Raw genomic sequence first — 10,288 nt, forward strand, 5'->3', positions numbered from 1 at the left:
TAAAGAAAAAAAATATCGTGACCCTGTTCCCCAAGGTCAGGTTGCCTCAAAGGAAGCAGCGTCTCCATCAAATTGAATTTGAGGAAAGAGAAACGTTGAGAAATGAAAAATTGTACTCAGCGTTGGGATTACCAAAAAGCTCCTGGAGCAAAGGTTAAGAATGCTTTCGTGTTTTCTCATCAGTTATCCCCTGATTGGTACTTGCTTTAGTATTTTATAGCTCATTAGCAAGCAGGATTCTTGGAAATTGTAGGAACTGGCCAGTGACACATTCTGAACTGCATTCTTCAGGGTTTTATAATTCAAAACTGAAGGATCACTAAAAAATCACATTGCATTTGGTAAATCTGTAGTTATTCAATCTTTCTCCCTCTCAGTTTCATTTTTCCTTCTCAATTATAGCCTTCAGTAGCAGTGTTCAGAATGACAAGTTTCTTCTGATAACTCTTGAGATTGAAATGTCAAAAGCTGCTAAGTATGGGGGAACTCTTTAATCTAGTTTCATTCAGCTAATTTGATGCTAAAATGTTATCCTTCATTCCAAACCAAAAAAAATTTTGTACCAAATTGCACTTAGATTGGCCTTAAAAGCTATCAATCAAAGAAACAGAGGCTCCTAATGAGGAACGGTAAAAGGTGAAGGAGAAACCAGACTGCTGGTATGCAAAATTTTAAGGAAATATTAAAGTTTACTTATCTTCTCAAAGAAGAGAATTATCATCTCTGGAATAGCTAAAAGAATTCTTATTTGTTTCTAGGAACAAGAATTGAATGCAGAAATCATGAAATTTCACAAAACAGAAGACTCCTTAATTAGTAACTGAAAATGTAAACATTGATTACTCACATGTACTGTTGCTGTGAATTGAATCTGCTTTACCTGGTTCCATTCAAAGCAACAGTACATGACAACAAAGTGTTAAACCTTTACCCCTAAAATTATAGCTTGTTGTACAATCAACTGAGAAATTACCCAGATGGAATTCTATAATTGCTTTAATCCACAACTGTAAGCATTTCTATTACCTTCTTAGAGAAATTGAAATATTCTCATAGCAGTTTTAGCAATACATTGAAGATGTAACAGTAGCTTATCATTTGCCTTAAGGTTTTTACTTTTACTAAGAAGTAACAGTAGTGGAGAAGCCACTGAAATTCTTGGTGTGTGCCTGTGACAATGTGAGTGAACTCACTCAAGTCACGTTCAAATCTCAGTGACACTTGATTCCATAAAAGCAGTACATAGGTTGAAAATAAAAGCTGAGTCTTTTCCTTCTCTCTTAAAAAAAAAAAAGAAAAAAAAGATTTTTCACCTGCATACCTCAAATAAACATTTAAATTTTCACTTTTTTTCATTTGGAAGGCCAAGGTGGGCAGATCACTTGAGGTCAGGAGTTTGACACCAGCCTGGCCAACATTGCAAAACTCCATCTCTACTAAAAATACAAAAACTAGCCAGGCATGGTGGCATGTGCCTGTAGTTTCATAGTCCCAGCTACTTGGGAGGCTGAGGCAGGAGAATCACTTGAACCTGGGAGGTGGAGGTTGCAGTGAGCCCAGATTGCACCACTGACCTCCAGCCTGGGCCACACCACAAGACTCTGTCTCAAAAATAAATAAATAAATGAAATAAACATGAAAACGGCGGCGGGGGGTCGGGGAGGTTTGTTTTTCACCTGCATACCTCAAATAAACATTTACATTGTCACTTTTTTTCATTTGGGAGGCCAAGGCAGGAGGATTACTTGAGGTCAGGAGTTCGACACCAGCCTGGCCAACATGGTGAAACCCCGTCTTCACCAAAAATACAAAAATTAGCTGGACATGGTGGTGCATGCCTATAGTGCTATAGTCCCAGCTACTCGGGAGGCTGAGGCAATAGAATCACTTGAACATGGGAAGCAGAGATTGCAGTGAGCCGAGATTGTACCACTGCACTCCAGTCTGGGTGACAGAGTGAGACTCCATCTCAAAAAAAAAAAAAAAAAAAAGGTCACTTTTTTTTTCCAATTATTAAAAAGGCATAGAATTAACTCATCTACACATCTGACCACAGTGAGGGCTTGGTTATGGATAATTCAGTGCATCTTCTGAAAACCAAATCTTCACTGTGAGAGTTTTAGTTCATTGGAGTTTTGAGGGTTAGTCTTTGTCATTGTTCTTGAAATAAGCAATGCCAATGAATTTTCTTTTGCATGTCACTGCAGCATTGGATTTGTTAGTGCTATTTCAACCATGGTAACATTTAGAAGAACACTGCCATATTGGGCTTTGCTTCTTGCTCATTTGACTTCTCCTAAAATGATGTTGATGCTTTGGGTCTCCTTCTCCCATGCTTGACACACTTTTTACAAAGTAAGAGACATATCTTAGCAAACAAAATCCAGACTATAGCGAAACGTTTACCATAGAATGCAAAAGATGAGTATCACGAAATTTGCCAATATACTGTCCGTGTAAATGGGTCAAAAGAGAAGATGCCTTTGGCAGCTTGATAGAGTTGAAAGGCATCTATGAGCATTGAGTCCCTTTCTGTTTTGTTTTGTTTTTAAACAAAGGCCCTTGGCAAAATGGCAATAAAAGAATACTTCTTTGATATCCTTTCATGTGTGTGCCTATGCATGCATGGAGCCAACAGCCATCAATATTCTTAATATTCCTGAAGTCAGGGACAGCAAAGCAGTAGCCATTCTCACCACTGGTCATTTTGTTCTGGAAGTGATGGTGAGTACAATTAGACCAAAAAATATTGAAATCGGAAATAAGAGAAAGGAGAAGCTAATACTGTGATTACGTGTGGATGTGATTGTGCAGCTTAGAAATCCCACAGAAAATTCACTACACATACGATAATAAAAGCTTAACACTCACTGAGTGCCAAGGCTCCGTTCTAAGTCTCTTAATACTCGTATACTGTCTACTATAGTAAGAAAAGTTAGCATTGATGGAGTACTTACCATCACAAGTGTGCTACTTAGGTGGCTGCATTCTTACACCGTACAACCACAACCATCAGATTTTTATATGCATTGAATGTTTATTATATGCCAGAGCCTGTTGACATACTTTAATACTCATAACAATTAACAGGCTTTAAATCCCAGCTCGGTTACATTATATAATCAACGTATTATATTACTACACATGTATTTCTATAATATACTTTGTATTGTAATTATATTTATGTAATATATTACATATTAAATCACATGTAATTTATATTACATTATATAGTTTATTATGTTTTAGATTATTAATATTGCTATTTTTATTACTGCATATTTATATTTATATATCCATGTATAATTATACATGTATAAAGTGATATAATGTTGTATATTAAGTTATATATAATTTATATCATGACAATATATTTTATTATATGGATTAAGGCTATATAACTTCAATTTAAATTTATAACTTTTATATCATTTTATAATTATATATGCATAACTTGATATAATATTAAACATTAAATTATATGATTTATATTATACTGTGCTACATTATATCTTTTATTTTACTTTAAACACTATATTTTTACATTACTATTTATATTTACACAGTATATTTCATATAACTGCACCTGTATAAGGAGAATTACATATTACATATTAAACTATATATAATTTATGTTATATTAGACTATATTACATTATGTTTTAAAATCTCACTGTTTATAAAGGCAGACACTGAGGCACTCAGGGGCGTCCCTTGTCGGAGGTCAGGGAGCAGCTCAGGGGCAGAGCTGGGGTTCCAGGCCCACTTTGGTTCCAGAAGCCCGGCTTCTAACCCTCAGAAACTGTCCAAGATCTTCCCTGGGGGAGGGGAGCTTCACCTGCCTGCTCATTCTCCACTTCGACGGGAAGTAGCAGCAGCTCTCTCAAGGGCCACAGTTGAATGAATGTGTGTGAGTGTGGGTATGTATAACAGTGTGTGTATGTGGGTGCAAGTGTGTGTATGTGTGTGTGAGAGACAGAGTGTGTGTGTGTGCCAGTCAGAATGAATGTGTGTGAGTGTGGGTATGTATAACAGTGTGGGGGGGTGCAAGAGAGTGTGTGTGTGTGTATGAGAGTGTGTGTGTCAGAAAGAATGTGTGAGAGTGCGGGTATGTATAACAGTGTGTGTGGGTGCAAGAGTGTGTATGTGTATGTGAGAGAGTGTGTGTGTCAGTCAGAAAGAATGTGTGTGAGTGCAGGTATGTATTAAAGTGTGTGTGTGTGCAAGAGTGTGTATGTGTGTGTGAGAGACAGAGTGTGTGTGTGTGAGAATGTGTGTGTGTCAGAATGAATGTATGTGAGTGCGGGTATGTATAACAGTGTGTGTGGGTGCAGGAGTGTGTATGTGTGTGTGTGTGAGTGTGGGTATGTATAACAGTGTGTGGGCGGTGCAAGAGTGTGTTTTTGTGTGTGAGTGTATATGTGTGTGAGTGTGTGTGTGAGAGTGTGTGTGTGTCAGTTATTTTTTAAATCCCAAATGAGGCACAGTGGCTCACACCCTTAATCCCAGCACTTTTGGAGCCCAGGAGTTCAAGACCAGCCTGGCCAACATGGTAAAACCCTGTCTCTTCAAAAAATGCAAAAATTAGCCATGCACATGCAGCCCAGGACTGCTTTGAATGTGGCCCAACACAAAGTCATAAACTGTCTTAAAACAGTATTAGATTTTTTTTTTTTTAGCTCACCAGCTATTTATTGTCAGTGTATTTTATGTGTGGCCCAAGACAATTCTTCTTCCAGTGTGGTCCAGGGAAACCAAAAGATTGGCACCTCTGCTCGAAGTTAACTCTAAATTTAATGCAACCCCTGATTTTTTTTAATGTGGCAAAATCATCTTATAGTTCATCTGGAAGAATAGATTACCTAAGAGAACAGCGGATGGAATTCCAGCAGTGAAGGTCGTTGGCCATGGACTTGCCCTACTGGATACCACACATATAGTATGTTCCAGCACAGGAATAGACAGAGTCTGGGAACAAAACGGCAGACCATGAACAGGCCAAAGTTTATGGAAATTTAATATATTATTAAAGGGCCATTTGGATATATTGGTTAGGATTTATTTGTTGTATGTAACAGAAACACAATATAAAATACCTTAAGCAAAAGACAAAATTAGTTGACAGGTTCCTAATATTCTGGAAAGAGCAAGGGTGTTTATTTGCATTTGGCCTCGTTCTCCCAGACCAAATCTTTTGTTCAGTCAGTGACAAAGCCTGTCCCAAGCTTCAGAGCTTCCAACCTCACCGTCATAGACTGAGAAGCAGGCAGCAGGCTGAGCAGTGTATTCACTAGCGTGCTTCCATTTCTATAAAAGGTTGTAAGTCTGCATGTGGTGTTGTGGGGAGAATGCATCTTTGTGTGAATATGTTTAAAATGCCTAACTAGTATTACTGGATTCCCCCAGGGAGGAGAGACACAGCAGTGATCTTTTCCCCCTTATTGGACTCCAGAGATGAGAATTGTTATCTTCCTCACTTCGTGGCCAGACTTCCGTGGTGTGTGCAAGGTGCTTGTTTCATCTGTTTACTTATTCTCCCTAGCTACACGTCTCTTTCCCTGTGGGCAGCAACTCCAAGATGTCTGACGTCTTCCTTCTCTTTGTGTGTGTTATTGAAAAACATGTACATTGTTTGGGGCACATTGTTCTTATCATTTACTTATTTATTTTCTTTATTTTTGAGATGGGGTCTCATTCTGTCACCCAGGCTGGAGTGCAGTGGTGCAATCTCAGCTCACTGCAGCCTTGACCTCCCGTGCTCAAGCAATCCTCCTAGCTCAGCCTCATGAGTAGCTAAAACTACAGGCACACACCACCATGCCAAGCGAAGTTTTGTATTTTTTGTAGAGATAAGGTTTTGCCATGTCACCGAGACTGGTCTTGAACTCCTTGACTCCAGCCATCTGCCTGCCCTGGCCTCCCAAAGTGCTGGGATTACAAGCATGAGCCACCACCCCCAGCCAAGGGACACATTATTTTTACTTGGCATAAATGATATGCTTACAGATCTCATTCTGTGTTTTCCCCAGCCAGCCCTGTTCTCAGATCTATGCACATCACTGTGTATGTGCCACCATTGCTTCCAACATCTGCATGTGTCACTGTCAGTCAGGATAGAGCAGGTTATGCTGCTGTAACATACACTCCTGCGATGGGAATGGTTTAGCCACAGACGCTCATTCCTCCTTCAGGCTGCATGACCACCATAGACTGACAGAAGGGCTCTGCTCTTCTTATCACCCAGAGACCTAGGTGCCCTCTCTATCACTGCCAGTTGCTATGCCAGACACTAAAAGGCACAGCAAAGCATTCCCTGACTCCTCTGGTAGAGATGCACATCACTTCTGCACACATTTCCATGCCCAGGTAAGTTACCTGGCTCTACCTCACCCCACAGGGCAGGGAAGTTCAGTTCTAGCATGTGACAGTTGGAGAGGAAAGTTGGCACAGCTCTGAACAGTCCTCATGACTACTATGGCCTCCCAGGCTGCTTCCGCCCTCTGCCACCCCAAACAAGTCTGTGTGGACTCATGCCTGCACGAGGCCCCTACAGATGCAGATGACACAGCTTTGGGACACATACCCAGGAGTGGGCTTTCTGGGTAGAAGAGCAGGCACTTATTTTCACTAAGGAGTGCTGGAGTGTTCTCCAGAGCATAAGACAGGTGACTGAGAATAAACGAGCACCAAGCAGTTCAGGCTTCTAACATACAGAGGTTTCTGAGAGACAATAACAGAGAAACCAAGCGAGACAGAAGGGTCTGAGAACGGAAGGACGATTAGGACATGGGCAACGGCAGCCAGTATTTCGAGAGGAATGGGGAGGTCACCTCTGTCTAGTGCTACTGGGGGCCAGAAAAGATGAAATCCCTGCAAAATTATCCAGTAGGAGTAGGGGACAGATCAAACAAGATTTGCAAATGTTGATAATTGTTGAAGTTGGGCAACAGAGGTTCATTCTATTAGTCTCTCTTCTTTTGAATATGTTTTAACTTTTTTTTTTTTAGACAGAGTTCCATTTTTATTGCCCAAGCTGGAGTGCAGTGGCGCAATCTCGGCTTACTGCAACCTCCGCCTCCTATGTTCAAGTGATTCTCCTGTCTCAGCCTCCCGAGTAGCTGTGACTACAGGCACCTGCCACCACACCCATCCAATGTTTTATATTTTTAGTAGAGTTGGCCAGGCTGGTCTCAAATTCCTGACCTCAGGTAATCCACCTGCCTCAGCCTCCCAAAGTGCTGGGATTGGAAGCATGAGCCACTGAGCCCAGCCTGAACATTTCTTTATTAAAACATACATCAAACAAACACAAATCTATGTGATTTATCAATATATACATCATTTATGGTTTTTTGTTTTTTTGTTTGTTTTGAGATAGAGTCTTGCTCTGTCGCCCAGACTGGAGTGTGGTAGTGCAATCTCGGCTAACTGTAACCTCCACCTCCCAGGTTCAAGCAGTTCTCCTGCCTCAGCCTCCCAAGTAGCTGGGATTACAGTCATACACCACCATGCCCGTATTTTTAGTAGTGACAGGGTTGGCCAGGCTGGTCTGAAACTCCTGGCCTCAGGTGATCTGCCCACCCCACTTTGCCTCCCAAAGTGTTAAGATTACAGGCGTGAGAGCCACTGTGCCTGGCCTACATCATTTATGAATTTAACTAGACAGGTAGGTAAATAGCAAAAGCTAGACTGGGAAGAAATGAGATTTGTGGGAACTGAGGAAATGAAGATTAGGACAGTCAAAATGGAAGACTGTATTTCTCAAGAATGCCCCCAGCAATGTGCTCCATTCCACATGCGCTTCCAGAACCTTCCCTCTCCTCCTCAGGAGGTGGCATCTACCCCCATACCCTTGAATCTGTGCACACCTGTCACTTCTCGGACCAACAGAGAACAGTGATTTGCTGCTGTGACTTATGAGGCTGGGTCATAAAAAGCATAAGCCTTCCTGAATCATATTCATTCTCATTCTCATTCTCCCTCTCTCTCACTCTCTGTTGCAATAAGATACACAGAACACAAAATGATCCATCTTAGCAATTTCTAAGTGTACAATGCAGTAGAGTTAAGCCAATTCCCACTTATGTTGGGATGGATGATGAACATCTGGAGATGTTCATCCATCTCCAGAACTCTTTTCACCTTGCAAAACTGAAACTCTGTCCCTATTCAACAACTCCCCACTCTCCCTCCACTCAGCCCCTGGCGATCACTCTTCTATTTTCTCTCTCTATGAATCTGACCATCTCTGCTTCCCTTTTTTAATACATTTTTGCTTGTAATGCAGGTGTCCTGCTGTGAAGCCCAGAGTCATCCAGGACAACCTAGAGGGGTGCACATGGGGAGAAACTGAGGACCCAGCTGACAGTGACCTTCAGCCACCATTCCTGTGGGCAAACTCACCTTCAGGTGATCCCGGCCCAGCTTTTGAAGCAAACAGCTGAAGCTCAGACCTGGTGCAGCCGAAATGAGCTGTCCCCACTGTGCTTTGCCTGAATTTTTGACCCATGGAAACTATTACAATAATAAAAGTCACTGAGTGTGGGGTCATCTGATTTGCAGCAATAGGAACTGGAACAGGAGGTAACTCTCACATGGAGTTCGTCTACAGAGAAGGAGAAACACGGAGTGGTGACCAGAGGAAGTCAAGAAAAGTTGTTTTTGTTTCATTTTGCTTTTTAAGATTGAAGCAATCTGAGTATGTTCAAATGTTGAGGGTAAAGGAGGGAAAGACTGAATATGCAGATGAAAGAATTATCCAAAGAAGGCGGCTCCGGAGAGGGCGGAGTGCAGAGGATCCTCAGCACAGGTGGGCCCTGGGAGGAACAGCCCGATGCTGGCGGGGTAAACCTTCAGAGCAAGGAGGGTGGCAGGGTGCTTGCACATGGGCTGTTTCTCTCTGCAATAGAGGGTGGGAAGGGTGAGGGTAGGAAATGGTGAAGTCAGAGGTTTGAGAAGAGAATAGAAAGTTTGACACATCTTTGCAGAGAGAGGAAGAATGTGTTGATTTGAGAAAAGAAGGATTTGAGGACAGATGGTTTGGTGGACGTTGGTGATGAGGAATTGCTGGGAAATCGGGTTATCCTATTGTGGGCTTTTGTCTGCAGAACTTAGCTACGCAGGTACATGCATGATACATATTCAATTCATCCCAGACTGGGGTTCTGCCCAACACATGTGATCAGAGGATAAAGAGCAATGGGTTTAGGTCATTAGCAAGAGGGTGGTTGACAGGATGGACCATGAAACTGAAGCTGGGGAAAGAGGGCACATGCGTGCACATGGTGGGGGAACTAATGTATAAACTTTGATTCAGCATTTCTACTTCTAGGACTTTATCTGAAAAAGAGCATTGTGCCACTGGCTCTACTTGCAATGACTTTCATCACATAATCACATAGAATAAAGATTTGAAACTAGGCAAATATTCATTAAGTATTGCTTAAATTAAAAAAAAAAAACAACTATCCAGCCACCTAAACACTTTTTGGGATGCAGGCATGGGAAAAACAGGAATTGTAGGGTCCTGGCAGCCATCCTCTTTGTCACAAGGTAAAGCAGATTGACAATGGGACAGGAAGGAGGTGACACAGAGAGAGGAGGGAGCTGGGAGACCTAGTCCAATCCTGATAACTCTGATGTCTGGTTTCAGTTATATGTAAAATGAGCTTCTGGATTCCCCAGTTACATGAGACAGGTCATCCTCTTTTTTGACCAGTCTAGTTTGAATAAGGTTTCTGAAGTTTGCAATTCAAAGCACCCTGCTATGGTTTGAATGTGTTCTCCTCAAATTCATAGGTACAAACCCTAACGCCCAAGGCAATGGTATTAGGAGGTAGGGACTTTGAGGGGTAATTAGATCATAAGAGATTCCCCATGAATGGGATTAGTGCCTTCATAAAAGAGGGCCCAGGGAGCTGCCTTGCCCCTTCCACCATGTGCAGATACAATAAGAAGGTGCCATCTATAAGGAAGAAGCCCTCACCAGATGCTGCCTGTGGACCTTCATCTTGGACTTCTCAACCTCTAGAACTGTAAGCAATAAATATCTGTTGTTCATGAACCACCCTGTCTATACTATGTTGTTATAGCAGCCTGAACAGACTGAGATGAAGAAACCACCCTCCACCCTAGCCTCAACTAAAATAAAAGTTGCTAACGGGAGTAGGGTATTAAAAGCAGCTGAATATTAAAATGTGGAACTGGCTAAAGTGAGATGAGGTGAGTTGGAAATTTTTTTTTTTTGAGACGGAATTTCGCTCTTGTTTCTCAGGGTAGAGTGCGATGG

The sequence above is a fragment of the Aotus nancymaae genome, unplaced genomic scaffold (genome assembly GCF_030222135.1).
Source record: "Aotus nancymaae isolate 86718 unplaced genomic scaffold, 86718_ANA_hifiasm-v0.15.2.pri h1tg000029l, whole genome shotgun sequence".
NCBI lineage: Eukaryota > Metazoa > Chordata > Mammalia > Primates > Aotidae > Aotus > Aotus nancymaae.